The following is a 14,060-nucleotide window of genomic DNA, read 5'->3' as shown; positions in this document are numbered from 1 at the left end:
AAAAAGTGGAACAGCTCCAAGCACTTGAACAAGGTGATACCTATTGGTCAGGTCTTGTCATTGCAGTGAAACAGCAGTGCTGGAGCTTGAATGTAGACATCTGCACAAGGTAAATCTTCTAATATTTAGGCTCTCACGAGACATGAACAGAGAGAAGATCACTATGGGCTGCATCTGAGTATGAGATATCTTCCAGATGAGTCAACCTTTTTTTGACTGAAAAATGTGAGTTTGTAAGAAAACTTCACACAAACTTTGTCCAAAGTCAGTTCACAATAAAAATTTGTACAGAATGTGCAACTTGAAGTGTAAACAGCAGTAAGGCCTGAGTTTGTTTCCGATCTTATTCTATTCCTTAGCTATATCCATTGAATAGTACAGAGGGGGAAAAATGATTTAAATATGTGGCTTAGTATTCAATATTTCAAATGCTATTCACTTTCTCAATTCAGAATAAATTTCTTCAGGAACATAATAAATAAGTAATACTTTTTCAGCTTTAAATCTCTATCTTTTCTCTTTTTTTTTTTATTTTTTTATGATGTACTTGAGAGAAACTGACACCTTTCCTCCCTCTTTCCACTGTTCTTAGTGTCAGCAGTCACATGACAGAACTCATGGTTTTTGCTGCAAAATAAAAAGCAATTTAAGTTTATTATTTTTAGGAAAATATTAAAATACAAACACTGATTTTTAGAGTGTGGGGACAGTTGTAGTAATTTAAATGTAGTATTATTTATTTAAACCTTAGAGCTCTATAAACTGATTTCCATAGGTTTTGATACCTTAGGCTGATCTGCAGCTTCTATTTTTGTGCGTGCCCATCATTCTGAATGTATACAGAAAGTGGCCAATACTGCCTCAATGAGAAATACAACACTTTGTAGGCAGGTGCCAGTAACCTTGTGAGAAGTTGGATGATTGCAACAATGTGATGAGTTAATCCAAAGGCAAAATTATTGTTTGGGGAAGGAGAAGCTGTAGCTAAAGTGTTTTACCAGAGAATTTTTAGTGTTACTAAAGTTGCACAGTATTTGGAATTTTTTTACTCAAACATAAGCTGTGACAGGAATAACTCCATAAACTTGTATATTGCATTGTTGTGGAAGACTGCATTATTGTGGAAATGCAGTCTAAATCCTTACATATATAACTAAAATGTGTATATATTTGCATGATTTTATGTAGATGTATTTATTTTGAGAACAGTTTTATTGAAGAAATGAGTTATTATTTTGGAACTGTTTTTTTACTTTTTGTTTCCACAAATACACCTACCTGCATTTGCTTGCAGTTGATAAGAAACTTTCTTGCTGGTCTACCACCTGTATTGATTCCACCTAAATTCAGCATGAAGGTTATAAGTTTATTATCAAGGATAACTGCATTTCCTCAGCCCACATTAGTACAGAAAGTTTAGATTTTGTCATGCTGGGAGCTCTGTAAGCATTTGAGAGTGATGGTTTCTTTTCTGCTAAATTCTGCTTTTAGGGTGGATGATGGTTTTTCTGTCTTATTGCTTGGGTTCCAGTAGTGACCAGCTGCAGGTATTTCAGGACCAGGATAAGAATGGGGCTGATGTGAAGTGTTACTTTCCCAGAATACTTTTAGCTTGCAGTGATTTCATGCTCTGCATAGTCTTGTGCTGGTGGTGATATGGTTCTGTTTTAATGGACCTTGTAGGAGCTCTTCTCTGGAGGCAGCCTGAAGTCAAGCACTGTTGTTGATCCTCATGTTTTTGGGAAAACTGCAAGAAGGAAGATGTTTCAGATGGTAAATATATGGATGGAAGATTATTAAGCATCATTGGATATTTGTGTGTGGAGTTAATAGGTGTTGCGGTTCTGGTTGATTATGATTCAAGTTTTATAATTTAAATATAAAGCCTAATTTATTAGCCATCTCTATTGTGATAGTTCAGACAATATTGAAACATACAGCTCAATTTATGGCCTGTTAATGCCACAGGAGGCCTCAATCCCATTGAATGATCCTTTTCAGTTTGTGCTCCTGTCTAAGTAAGAGAGCATGTGGAATAGCAGCCTTTGCTGCAGATGGTCAGCAAGCACCGAAGCTTTTATTTTAGCTCAGCACATAATGCACCTCATGTGAAGCTGAAATGAAACAATTCATGGCTACTCTTAAAATTCTAGAGTATAGATATGGTACCTGAGTCCCAGGCTTGCAGTCTGGCAATTTTGTCAAGCTGTACACAGTTTGTGTAAATATGGAAGAAGTTGCAACCAGAAACTAGAGAATTTGGGAGTTGTTGGGAAATAGTAATTTCCAAATGGATGTTTGCCAGTGTCTTCCTTTGTCCACTGAAGCAAAAAAAAAAAAAAAAAGAGCTCTCTCTTTTAGGGCTCTGTATAGATGAGATGGCAGCTCTTCACAGGCACTGGGGTCAGGAAATAAGTGTTTGCACCATGTTTGCTGATTAGCAGAAGTATTATTTACAGCTGGCAAGATCTCCAGACTGTGATCTTTGATGTAGTGGAGGGTGCAGGATCTGTGCTTCCAGTAGGAAGCTGGTCTAGTTCTCCTGCACCTCTGTGGCTGCACTTTGCTGGCCTAGTGCAGTGATGATGGGTAGTACCGGGTCATCTATGTGGTGGCAGGTGGATCCACTCCCTTCTGTTTGGCTTCATCTTTTGGGGAGTCCACTTCCATGGGTCCTTCGTTGTCCACTGCTGGATGGGGAATCAATGGCCCCATGCCATTGCCTGCCCAATGGACACTTCTGGGTGTTATGGTTTTATGATTTTTGTTATATTATTGATATTCCACATCATAACATCATGTAGTGTATTGAGAGTTAAAGAGTTAATGCTCCAGCTGCATTCCGGGTATTCCTGCCTGGGATTCGAACCCAGGCCACAGCAGTGAGAATGCTGGCTCCTAACCACTAGCCCAAGAGCATTAGCTCTTTAACACCCAGTACACTACATGATGTTATGATGTGGAATATAATAGAATGTTATAACCAAACACTGGGCATCATGTCTGACCAGTCTCTAAGTAAAGAGCCTGAGCTTCGCCTGAGCTTCACCTGACACTGCTCCATGCCATTCCCTCAGGAATTCCTGTCAATAAAGAAATCAGTGCTGCCCCTCTGCTCCCCTCATCAGGAAGCTGTAGTCCATGAGGCCTTCCCCTCAGCTTTCTCTTCTTTGGCCTGAACAAACCAAGGACTTCAGCTCCTGCTCCTATGTATTGTCATCTCTATCCCTTGCCATCTTCATAGCTGGTCTTTACGCAGATTTCTTGGACCAATATATGAAAAAAATGTTTTGTCCTGGTGGCATACTTTATATTAAAGGAACGGGCAGTTTTGAAGGAAGTGAGAGAATAGTTTTGAAAGCCATGCACAAGAACAGTGTGTCTGGTGAGACAAAGCTTAAATGTGGGAATTAGCACTTTTCAGATACATTAAATACCATACCTCCATTATACATTGAAGAATTAAAGTGGAGTCTTCAATGCGCAATTTTGAGCTGCCTTTTTTTGCTGATGAGAACTGAGATTAAATGCTGAGGAGGTGCTCTCACCTGATTGCCTGCAGATTCTTCCTCCATTGGGGTGATATGGTATGATTCACTTCCTTGCTGGCCTTGACTGAAAAGAAAGGTAAAATAATTTACAGGTATCGTGGATGCTGACACTACAACCTTTAACATATGCATCTTTGCATAGACTTCTTTTTTTACGTTGTTATATTAATGTGACTTTATCCAGTGATTTTGGGGGTATACACCTTGGTAGATAGCAGTGCAACATTCTGAAACTATGAAAGTCATGGCAGAAAGTCTGCCACTCTTAACAGCGTTGAATAGACTCTGCATATCAGGAGGGTAAGTATACTGTGCTCTCTGAGCAAAATGATCAGGATTTAGCTGGTAACAATTCCTTACTAAGTGAACAATATACTTCATTATAGTTTGTAATAGTAAAAGAAAAATACTAATAACTATTGATGTTTCAGTAGTATAGGAGAGAAAGTCCCTGCTTTAGCTTGTCATCAGTAATGTTTTACTGATTTCTAGTGAGTTATTTTACCATAGTAAGTATAAAAATGAGAACTGTAATATCTTTCTTGATTTGGTGCTCTGTTTTCTTACCGATGCAACATGAACTATACAGTAAGTGTTATCCCCCTTTGTTATTGTATATGGGCTTTCTAAGTGTTAAAAAGATACTCAGCTTCCACACTGTACTCCACTTGTTTGCACCATGTGTTTGCTTTACAAAGATAAAAGTTTTTAACCGAAGCACAACACAACAATATATTTTGACTTCATGCAATTACAATTGTATTGCTTATTATGTTTGAGATACTAGAAATACTATTTAGTCAGACAGCTCCTTAAGATTTCACTCCATCTCTGATTATAAATTTACAGTGGGTCTAGCAATAGCCAGCCAGGCCTGCAGCAATAAGCATACAATATCCTAGCCTTTGGCCATACTTCACCACATCGAAGAGGGTTTGTGGTGCATTCTGAGGCTCTGTAAATCTGGATTATTTTCATCTGGTAGAAGAAATGAATTCCTAAATGAAGGGAGGTGCTGTCACTAGCTTTGTTTCTAATGATCTCTATTATTCTATATGTTCATATGTGTGTTAATTAGCTGGAAATAGAGCAAAATGCATTGGACTACCTAAGTCTGCTCTACAAAACATGTTTTTAAATGGTTCATTTTTTAGGGAGATCTGAGAAGGTACCAGTGGTAAAACAAAATACATGCTGGTTGCTAAATATATTTTAGTTTTGAGACTAACTTGTGGATAGCTTGTACTTTAGCCATTGGGATTTTCCTTAAATCATAAGTATTGCTGCCTTCAACGAACAAGAAGCAACTCTTTCCTGCAAATGTTCAGAGATGAAACTTGATCTTCTTGGTATTTTTTTTACTTGATAAACCATATTTTAAAGATGTTTATCTAATAAATATTATTTGCTTTTGTAAGATATACTATATCCTTTAGTTCTGTATTTACTGGCACAAGCTTATTGCTGTCTTTTTCTACAGACCAGCAACTGTATTTTAGTACCAAAAACTTTTACAATAAAGGCTTTTTTTTCAATAGCTTTTTAGAGTCATTCTTCCCCTTTTATAGTATACATAGAAGGTGAGGAATTACTAAGGAATCCATTTCAAATGTGTATTTTTAATTTAAACGCAGTCTGGCATTGCATGTATTTTCAAAGAAGACAAGGAAATAATCAGTGCATTAGCTGGGATGTGAGTTAACATTTGCACCAGCCACATATTTTTCAATTAGCACTGCCATAGAAAACCCATTCCCCCAGCTTTTGTCAATGTGCTGTAGGAGAAGAAGAGCAAATAGATTGGAAATGCTCTGCAGCTCGGGCTCCTGGGAAAATGTAACAGGTGTTACAGCTCAGCTGGGTATGAGCTTTATGAAAAAGACCCTCTCAGACTTTGTCCATAGAATTCTCTTTCCTAGCTAGAGCTTCAAGTAGGAAGAAACTAATGACTTCATTACCATCTCAATTCTGGGAAATGCTTGGTCCAGATCTGAATCGTTAAAGGAAAGGTATAGCACTCTGTGTGACCTTACAAGATCAAAATGTTATTTAGAGCAATTCCATTAGTCAAGGCTGTAAACCTGAAAGAACACACCCTTTTAGGTTGGCTTTTCGGCCATAAAATGTGTGTCTGTATGTCATGGGAAGGGGGGGTGGGAGGTGGAGGTGGGAGGGAGGAGAAAAACATATTCTGCACTCATTGTGCAGCACAATTTCCTCTGCTTTCTTTAAAAAGGCTCTACTTCCAGCACTTCTTCTCTTCACCCCGTGTTGTGACATATTTAATGGCTCTTGTAATTCTCGCTCTTTTGGGTATTTCTAATTGGCAATGATACTGCAGCCAAGAATGATGTCAAAATTTTAAGCCATACAAACCAAAATATATTTCATTAAAGCCACGGTAATTAAAAACAACGTCCTTTAAAATATGTTGCATCTCTTGCTAACTTAAAGAGAGAAAGAAGAATGTGACATGTAGAAGACTGACTCTGGTTTATTTTTCTTTTCTCCGTTACTGCTTAGGCAGTTGTAAGAAGAAACTTTGTTTGGTGGAAGTAAATTCTGGCTAGATGTCTGGGAATTTCTTTATATACTGATAACTCTAGATTTGAAATCCTGTCCCAACAGTCCTTCAGCTGTTAAACAAACTGTATACCTTATGGATGAATTTGATCAATTAAAGAAAAAAATATATATGTTCCTACAGAACTCCCATGAACTTTTTTCTCTTCCTGCACTAACATCCCTTCACGTGTAAAAGTAGGCATAAAGTTAACACAAAGAAATGTATTGTGCCTGCCTGAAGCAAAGATCTGCTATCAGGAAATAGAGGCAAGGTGCAGTGTTTTGTAGAAAGTTTGAAGCCTCTGTAGTAAGCCCCCATTTGCAGTGCTGGTGCCCAGAGGAAAAGCCATTAACATGGTAAGTCAGTCTAATATTAATGAAAAAGTAAAGAATGCTTATTTCAGTGGACCTGCATCAGTGCTGGTATTTCTTGGTAATGAGAAGACCTTAAAAGGCAAGACTTGATCATGCATTCAGGGGAGCTTATTGGTACTTGCTGTCTCACAGCTCAACCTCATCCGCAATGTGTTGAGGTTGTTGTAGTGGTTTCCAGTTTATTTTAGCCTCTTTATCAATGCATTCTTGCTTTGTAGCAGTCTATTTATAAAGTGAAATGTTTACAACTCATTGCTACACTAGTTTTGACTTTTTTTTTTTCTTGAACAGGAAAAATCAGGATGAAGTCTTACTTTTTTTATATTAATTTATTCTGGGATTTCATTTTCTAATTGCTGCCCTGTGACGTTTGTTGCTCATTTTCATTCAGTGATCTTCTGCTTCTCCTCCCTATCCTATTCTAGTGATAAACCTGTGTTCTCAGGAGTGGCATTAGTTCTTACATGTACAACGTGTACACAACACTGTTCTGGAACAGGCTGCTCAGAGAGGCTGTGGAGTCACCATCCCTGGATATTTTCAAGGAAAAGGGTAGATGTGGCACTGGGGAAAATGATTTAGTGGGTATAGGTTGATGGTTGGACTAGGTGATCTTAATGGTCTTCCCAGTCTCAGTGATTCTGTGGGTCTGTAACGCTGTACTTCATACTGTCGAATTTCACTTTGTTTTTACTCCTTTAATCCTCAGAGGATCCAATTTCGTCCCTGAAAGACCGTAAGTAAATGCAATAGACACATCTTACTTCCCAGTGAGACTAGTGTTTGTGACATTTTTGTAACTTCTGGTATATGCTGTCTTTAAGCTAAAGGCAGCTAAATTGGCAAACATTGGACACTTAATAATGATAATTTTGGTAAAATATGACCCTGAACCTGAGACTTTCATAGTAGAGCTGAGCAGTATTGTATTACAAAGGTTAAGTTAGCCTAGATACAGGAGAGGATTAGTTGAGTTGTGTTATCAGGACGTTGTTTTCTTGGTTATCTGTTGTGGCACCATATTTTAATATTCTGCAATAGCCTTAGTGCATATGTCTGTGTGACTGTTTACAATTCTGTTATTCTATAAATATAATTCTTTGCTTTATCTCTTGGGTTACTGTAGTGGGTGGCAGGCAGTTTTGTTGAGTTCTGAGGGAAGGACGAGAGGGCAATACTAATATCAATCACTTCAAACTAACACCTATCATTTCATCAAAGTACAATGATATGATTGCTTCTTGGACTGATAGTGCTCACTTCTGGTAGATTGTGTGCTCCTAGAAGATTTCTGACACTCAGGAAGAGCAAGCAGTTCAAACAATACAAAACAAAACACACTGTGAATCAGTGACAGTTTCTTTATTAAAGAAAAAAAGATGGGCGGGTGGTTGTGCTGAGGGATCTGTGTGCTACTGTTTGCAATGCAGAGCAAAAAAAAATGATGTTAGTTTAGCATTTTATAAGTAAAATCCACATTTGCAAAGGTTCACCATTTAGAGTGCTTCTGAAGCAAAATAGTCAAGGTGCATGAGAATTAGAATGGCAGTGTACCCACTAAGAAGAAAATACTGATAGAGTTTCAATTATGGAAGATCTGTGGGTGCCACTGTGGTTGTTTGTCCATCACAGTGTCCTTCAGCCAGTCTCCTGGGAGGACTATTCCAACAAGAGTTGCTTAACACTCCTGGTGCCCTTCTTTAGCAGGTTGTATTAGAACAGTTGTTTCTGTAGTTCAAACCCAGCCTTTCATCCAGGTGCTTTCCAGTAATCAGTATTGTGCACCTAAATAAAAGTAATTTGCTCTTCTTGATCTTTGTCAACGTTGTATTTTTGAATAGATCCATTTTATGCAGTCTGGTTGTGTTTAGCAGTTCTGCAGATGTTGCATCTTACAAGTGAGGGAGAAATTTTATTGTTTTTCAATTGTTATGACTTGTATTCTAAGAAACTGGGTTCTTTTGTAAGAACCTTATCAAAACTACATGTTATAATTAAGCAGCCTTTCTCTAGCAGTATATTGTGATATATATATATATAAATATATAGGTAAAAACTAACAACCCATTTTAGGTGAATCTAAGTATTGACAGGTTTTTTTTTCTAATCAGGATAAATGTATGAACCAGAGTGTTTAGGATCATTAAAGTAGCCATTTTCCCTTCACCTGATGGTGCTTGCAGTTTGTATTTCCTGACACCAGAAGTTCATTGTATTTAATAAGCAACTTCCTATTGCATTAGCAGATTTCCATCTGGTTGGAAAGCTACCTGATTCTATTACTATATTTGTCTTCACGGCTGTGATGCAAAACATAATTTGCTTATAGCTTTGTAAATATGGCTAATGTAATGATATGTACATCATATTACTCACAAAAAGGTTTTGTGTTGTGCAGGGTACTTTGGAATTTATGAATGAATGGGGAACATGGACAGAGAGAGGAGGCAGCTACTTTTTTATAAGCCTTGTGTTGTCTCATAACTTTATAAAGGCTTTGAAGGAAAGAAGGAAAGATAGAGGAAAGGGGGAAAAAAAGGGGAAAAATCCACAAACTATTGCCTGAAAATGTCAATGCTTGTATTTGGGTATATGAGAGGGGAGGAAGGTTTTTACATTTTGCATGTGAGCAGGATTTTTGAAGGTCTTTGCCCTATGGGAAAAAGATGCTTGGCATGACAAAATGACTCCCTAAAATCTCACTCTGTTACAGCTTCATAACACAGTCTGTAAAGTAGAAACATAAATTAGTAGCACCATAACAATACAGTACTAAGTTTTGGAAAGAGCTGGTGAGGACCTATTGAGCAAAACATTAATACAAATGGAATTTTATTACAGGAATTTTACCAGCTTCCAACAGACCTCAGCAAAAAAAGCCATCTTTGTGAATTCTGTTAGCAACGGGCAAATATCACAATTCAGTGTTCATCTTAGAGTTGTACAAAGGAGGTGTGGATGGCTCTCCTGACCTGCCTACTGTCATAAAAGTCTGCAGCAGACAGCGCAGTGGAGCATAGTGAGTTCAAATCTGGCTTCCTGACAGACACATAGAACCACATTCCTTGTGGGAAGTGCCATATAAAACATTCTTGCTCTGAGGAACATTCAGACTAGACGTGAGGAGAAGAGGGAAGCATGGATGAAATGTCTTGCCAAAGGAGAGCCTTTTGCAGAGTTTGTTTAAAATCAAAACAAATCAAACAGAAAAACCCAGGATGCTTGCCATCACATTGATAGGTGCTTAGTAAAATAGAAAGGGTATTACAGGATGGCATTCTGCAAGCAGGAAACTGCTACGTGTAGGCCTTCTTTGGAAAGGCAGTCCATTGCCTTTTGCTTATTACAGCTCTGCCCATAGCTAACTTTGCTGCTGCTGCGGTGCTGCAGGACACCCAGTACTAACAGCAGCAAGACCTCTCTGGGATTCAGCCATCTTGATTTCCAAGTGGCACTTCTCCATTTGACAAAGCCAGGAGAAGTATCTATTTTTTCGCCACATTTCCTGCAGATTTGAACGGAAGCTTGGTCCTGTATTGCAAAGTTGATGCCACATCACTTACGCTGATATTATATCTTTCCATTCCGAGGGGTATTCAAGTGATATGCAGGAGACAATGCAGATCAAGTTATATGATATCATGTCTTGTTGGCACATGCTATCAACAGTTGGTGTAGGGATAACTTGTGGCTTTCCCTGATGTGTGGAAAGACCACAGAAATGCTGATAATGGATCTGCTATGTGTTTAGCCACAATGCTAATTAGTGTATTGACGATGTGTTCTGCTAAAGCAGTGTTTGTCTTCCTGAAGATGTGCAAGTATATTTACCAGTGAGTACTAGTGAAGTGTGCTTGTGGAGGAAATGAAGCCTCAAGTGTGTGTAATTATGTACCCTTCCTTCTATGTTAGCTGCCAAGAGCTTGATGACAAGAGTCTGTCACCTATACCAGCAATAGGGATTTTGTCTGTTATCTGCCATTTGCTCTGTATATTAAGAACCCTGTAGGAAGCCTCTCTCTAAAAGATGACGTATGTCAGGCATAAATTCAGAAGTGCTTCCATATAGTTTTTAGAAGCAAATGTGTACACTTAAAGAGGCTTAGTTCTACTGGGTGTGTCATGCCACACTGAGCATCTAGCATTGAGTGTTTAACAGTCTCACCTGAAAGCTCCCAAATGATTTCCAAAGACTGTTGTTAATTCCATTCTTAATTAGAATCTGTGTGAGATTGACTATCGTACTCTGGTTCCTTGAAACAGAGACTGCAAAAGAAGAATATGATAGGGTCACTCATCTTCTCTGGGAAATGAATGTCATTTTTAGACGTCAAAATAAAGAGCTTGGAGCCTAATCTGAGGTACTGATATTTGAAAGCTTTGGCTAGATTTTTGTAATTTCATCAAGTATTTCGTAGAGTAACCTAACTCTATACACTAATGAAATCCTTTAGGATGTCAAGTTGCAACTATACAATGTATAGAGAAAATGAAGAAAAAAGAATTATGTGGGAAAACAAGCGATGCTAGAGTTTATAATTTGTCCAAATAGCTTCATGTGATGGCTGCACTAACTGATTCTCTGAAAAGAAATCATTCCCAAAAATCAGAGTAATGTTCTTTGACTCTTTGCTAGCAAGTAGATATTACATCAAGGATATAGCCATGCAGTAAAAATCAATGATATATATGAAAGAACTATACAGATAGTCTTTCTTTCTTGATGAGGACACTTTTTTTCCTGAGGGAAATGACTCTTCTGTTGCTACTGGGAAGAAAAAATGAGACAGTTCTGAAAATGAGAAAACTTGCATCATGCATGTTTATCTAAGTGTGGAAGTGTGGTTGTGTTCAGTTATCTTTTTAAAAAATATATACATTCTTTGGTGTTTATGTTAAACGGTCACTAATTGTATCTTTTGGGTTAAAACTAGTCAAATTGAGCATCTGATATGTCTGCAAGCAGCTGACTAATGCAACAGGGAAAAGCTGTCCCTGGGTGTGCAGGGTGTGGGAGGATGGAATAGTTAACTGCCCAAGGAGAAGCTTGCTGACAGGAATAGCTGCTCTGTCTGGAGCTGTGCTGCTCAGTTCTAATAAGAAGCCTGGTGGGCACAAAAAGGCCAGTATAAAGTTATTCTGCCTGTTGTCAGAGCTGTTGCAGAAGCATCTGTTTTTGTAGCCAATGGCCTTAAGTTTTGGCCAGTTGCTACATATATGTAGCCATGGATTCATTACAGTACATCCACTGAAATAGTTCTCTAATGTATTTCGTGCATGAGCTGATGAATTTCCATTCTTGAATTAGACACTGACAAACACAAAAAGGCTTTATTAATAACCAGATGGGCAGTGAACTGCCAGGACCTCAATCTGAAACTGATAAGAGCTATCAGAAACAAAGTCAGGTGAACCAGAAATTGAGAACAACTAACAGGAAGTGAATTATTAACCTCCTTCCTCTTGGGCTTGTGATAGTCAAACAGTTTAGGAACCTAAAACCTCATGCATTTCAGTGATAAAAAAATTGATTAAATAATTATACCTGGTTTCTAGGCTATTGTCAAAAGTTAGCTTTTTGTTTTTAGCTTTTTTTTGGAATGTTTACATTTTGTAGGTACTAGAGCTTGTGTCAGTCTAAGAGAAAGGGACCTTTGGTGTAGGAAGACATTCCCTCATGTCACCCACAGAAATTTTGAAGCTCAGCTGCATCAGAATTAGGTATTGGTGTATAGTGGGTCCCAGCTATTATGATATATGTTTATGGTCTTGCTCCCTCCTCCGTTTCCCCATTTAATAGGTTTGTGAAGAATGAATGAGACAGAACTGACTGTACATCCCTGCCCCATCCACGAAAATAGAGGCTCTGCATCTGACAGAGTGTACAACTGAAAAAAACAGTAGTTTGTGTACATTAACACTGCTTAGTACAGGCACTTTATATAAATGCGGAGACTGTTTCTACATTCCGGTATTACTGAGTAAAGTAAATATAGAAAGTCAGGGGTTAAATCTAATCTGTGATATGTTGTAAAAATTGCTGCTAAAAGATGTAAAAATTATTTCAAACAACCCCACAGCAAAGAAGAGTTGGGAACCTTCTTAAGTGTGTTAGTAGGGAAAACGTACATGGCAATTAAATCTAATCCAGTGTCTTCATTTCTGCTCTTTTTACTGGGAGGGAGGCAAAAAGGTCTTTTTCTGCTCCCTTTTCCCATCTCCCCTTTCATCCTTCTCTTTGTGAAAAAAAAGGAATTGTACCAATGCCTAGTGTATGTGTCTACCTTTTTTTTGTTGTTGTTTATTTCGGTTATATTAATCTTAGTTTTCTTCATATTTGTCCACTCTCCTGCTGAGTGAAGTTTTGTGGATGACTTCAGGTAGGTAACCAGTAATTGTGCAGGTAACAGCAAGGCTTGACTGTACCTGCTTTTTGTATCTTGCTTTATCTCTAATTGGGAGTGAACTGAGCTTAAAATCTGTTATATGCCTTTACTCTTAGGGAATGATTTTCACTTTGTCTACTGAAGTACAAAGATGATGCTTATGAACGGAGGGTTACCTTTTCGGTGGCTCTTGAGTTCTTGCTGGGCTTCACTCACATTTACATTTACAAGGAATAGTTTCAGGAAAATTCTGTGGAGTCCTCCTGATAATTAGATCCCTTACTTGGTACTCCGCCGTTCTGAAGTCAAATATGATAGAATTATTTTACCCTAGAATAAAATGAACAAACAATATACTATAATCATTCTCCCTCTAGAAACTGAAATCTTTACTCAAATGCAGTCTTGAATGTTTATGTTAAATGGAAGATATAAAGAGAAATTAGTCTATTTCTCATGCTGTGTTTGACCAAGACATGGCAAAATATGACTTGGTGGTTCAAACATCAGTTTGCTTCTGATATTAACAGAAAATGCAATGAGTATGTTGATCCATTGCTCTGCAGGGAAATAGATGGGAAATAGATTGAAACCAGTAGCAAGGCTAACACAAACTGATGTTCTGGTTGGTGATAGTCTGGTAATCCTTGCTCTATTTCCCTCCATTACGATGAATTACTTGTGTTTGTTTTGGTTATGAGAAAACGTGTTGTGATAACTTCTTTTGGTGCTCAAAATGTGGCACCAAACTCACTGCTGGCAAAAACTTCAAGAGCATAGTTGTGCCAGCAGATAATTTGGCCTAGATTATTTTTAAGAAGGTTGTCAGTCTCGTTTTTCTCTGTCACATGCTTATTCCACTAACACTGAATACCAATTTTATTGGTTAGATTTTTAACTCTAAACAGACAGTGGTGAGATCTCCTGACCTATGGTGAGATAGAGGTATTTCCTACCATACAGTTGGTTCAAAACAAGAATGATTCATCTTGTGAAAATTTTATCTAGACTGTACTTTAAACTATGAGATTTTCCCGTTGTTCTTTTTACCCTTGCTGAAATACTTGGTAAAATTTCCCTATCACCATCCTAGGGCCAAAACCCACAACTCTTCTCTCGTTTCTGGATGTAATTATGCTAACTGATCAAATACACATGCTTGAGTATACATGTGCATGCACAC

The 14,060-nt window shown here is 37.9% G+C and overlaps 1 long non-coding RNA gene across 1 annotated transcript; it reads right to left on the bottom strand.

Moving 5' to 3' along the window:
* Positions 1-2,175: 2,175 nt before the first annotated feature.
* LOC136059166 (uncharacterized) lies at positions 2,176-13,161 on the bottom strand. The gene is made up of 3 exons (XR_010623194.1): positions 13,054-13,161; positions 3,549-3,615; positions 2,176-2,321 (listed from the first exon to the last, which is right to left on the bottom strand). It is a non-coding gene; the product is annotated as an uncharacterized LOC136059166 (long non-coding RNA).
* Between the last annotated feature and the right edge of the window lie 899 nt (positions 13,162-14,060).

Source organism: Cyrtonyx montezumae, unplaced genomic scaffold (assembly GCF_038088225.1).
Source record: "Cyrtonyx montezumae isolate F1298 unplaced genomic scaffold, pur_monq_1.0 scaffold_8, whole genome shotgun sequence".
Classification (NCBI taxonomy): domain Eukaryota; kingdom Metazoa; phylum Chordata; class Aves; order Galliformes; family Odontophoridae; genus Cyrtonyx; species Cyrtonyx montezumae.
Note: the sequence above shows the minus strand (reverse complement) of the source record. Positions and strands in the feature narration are given on the sequence as shown.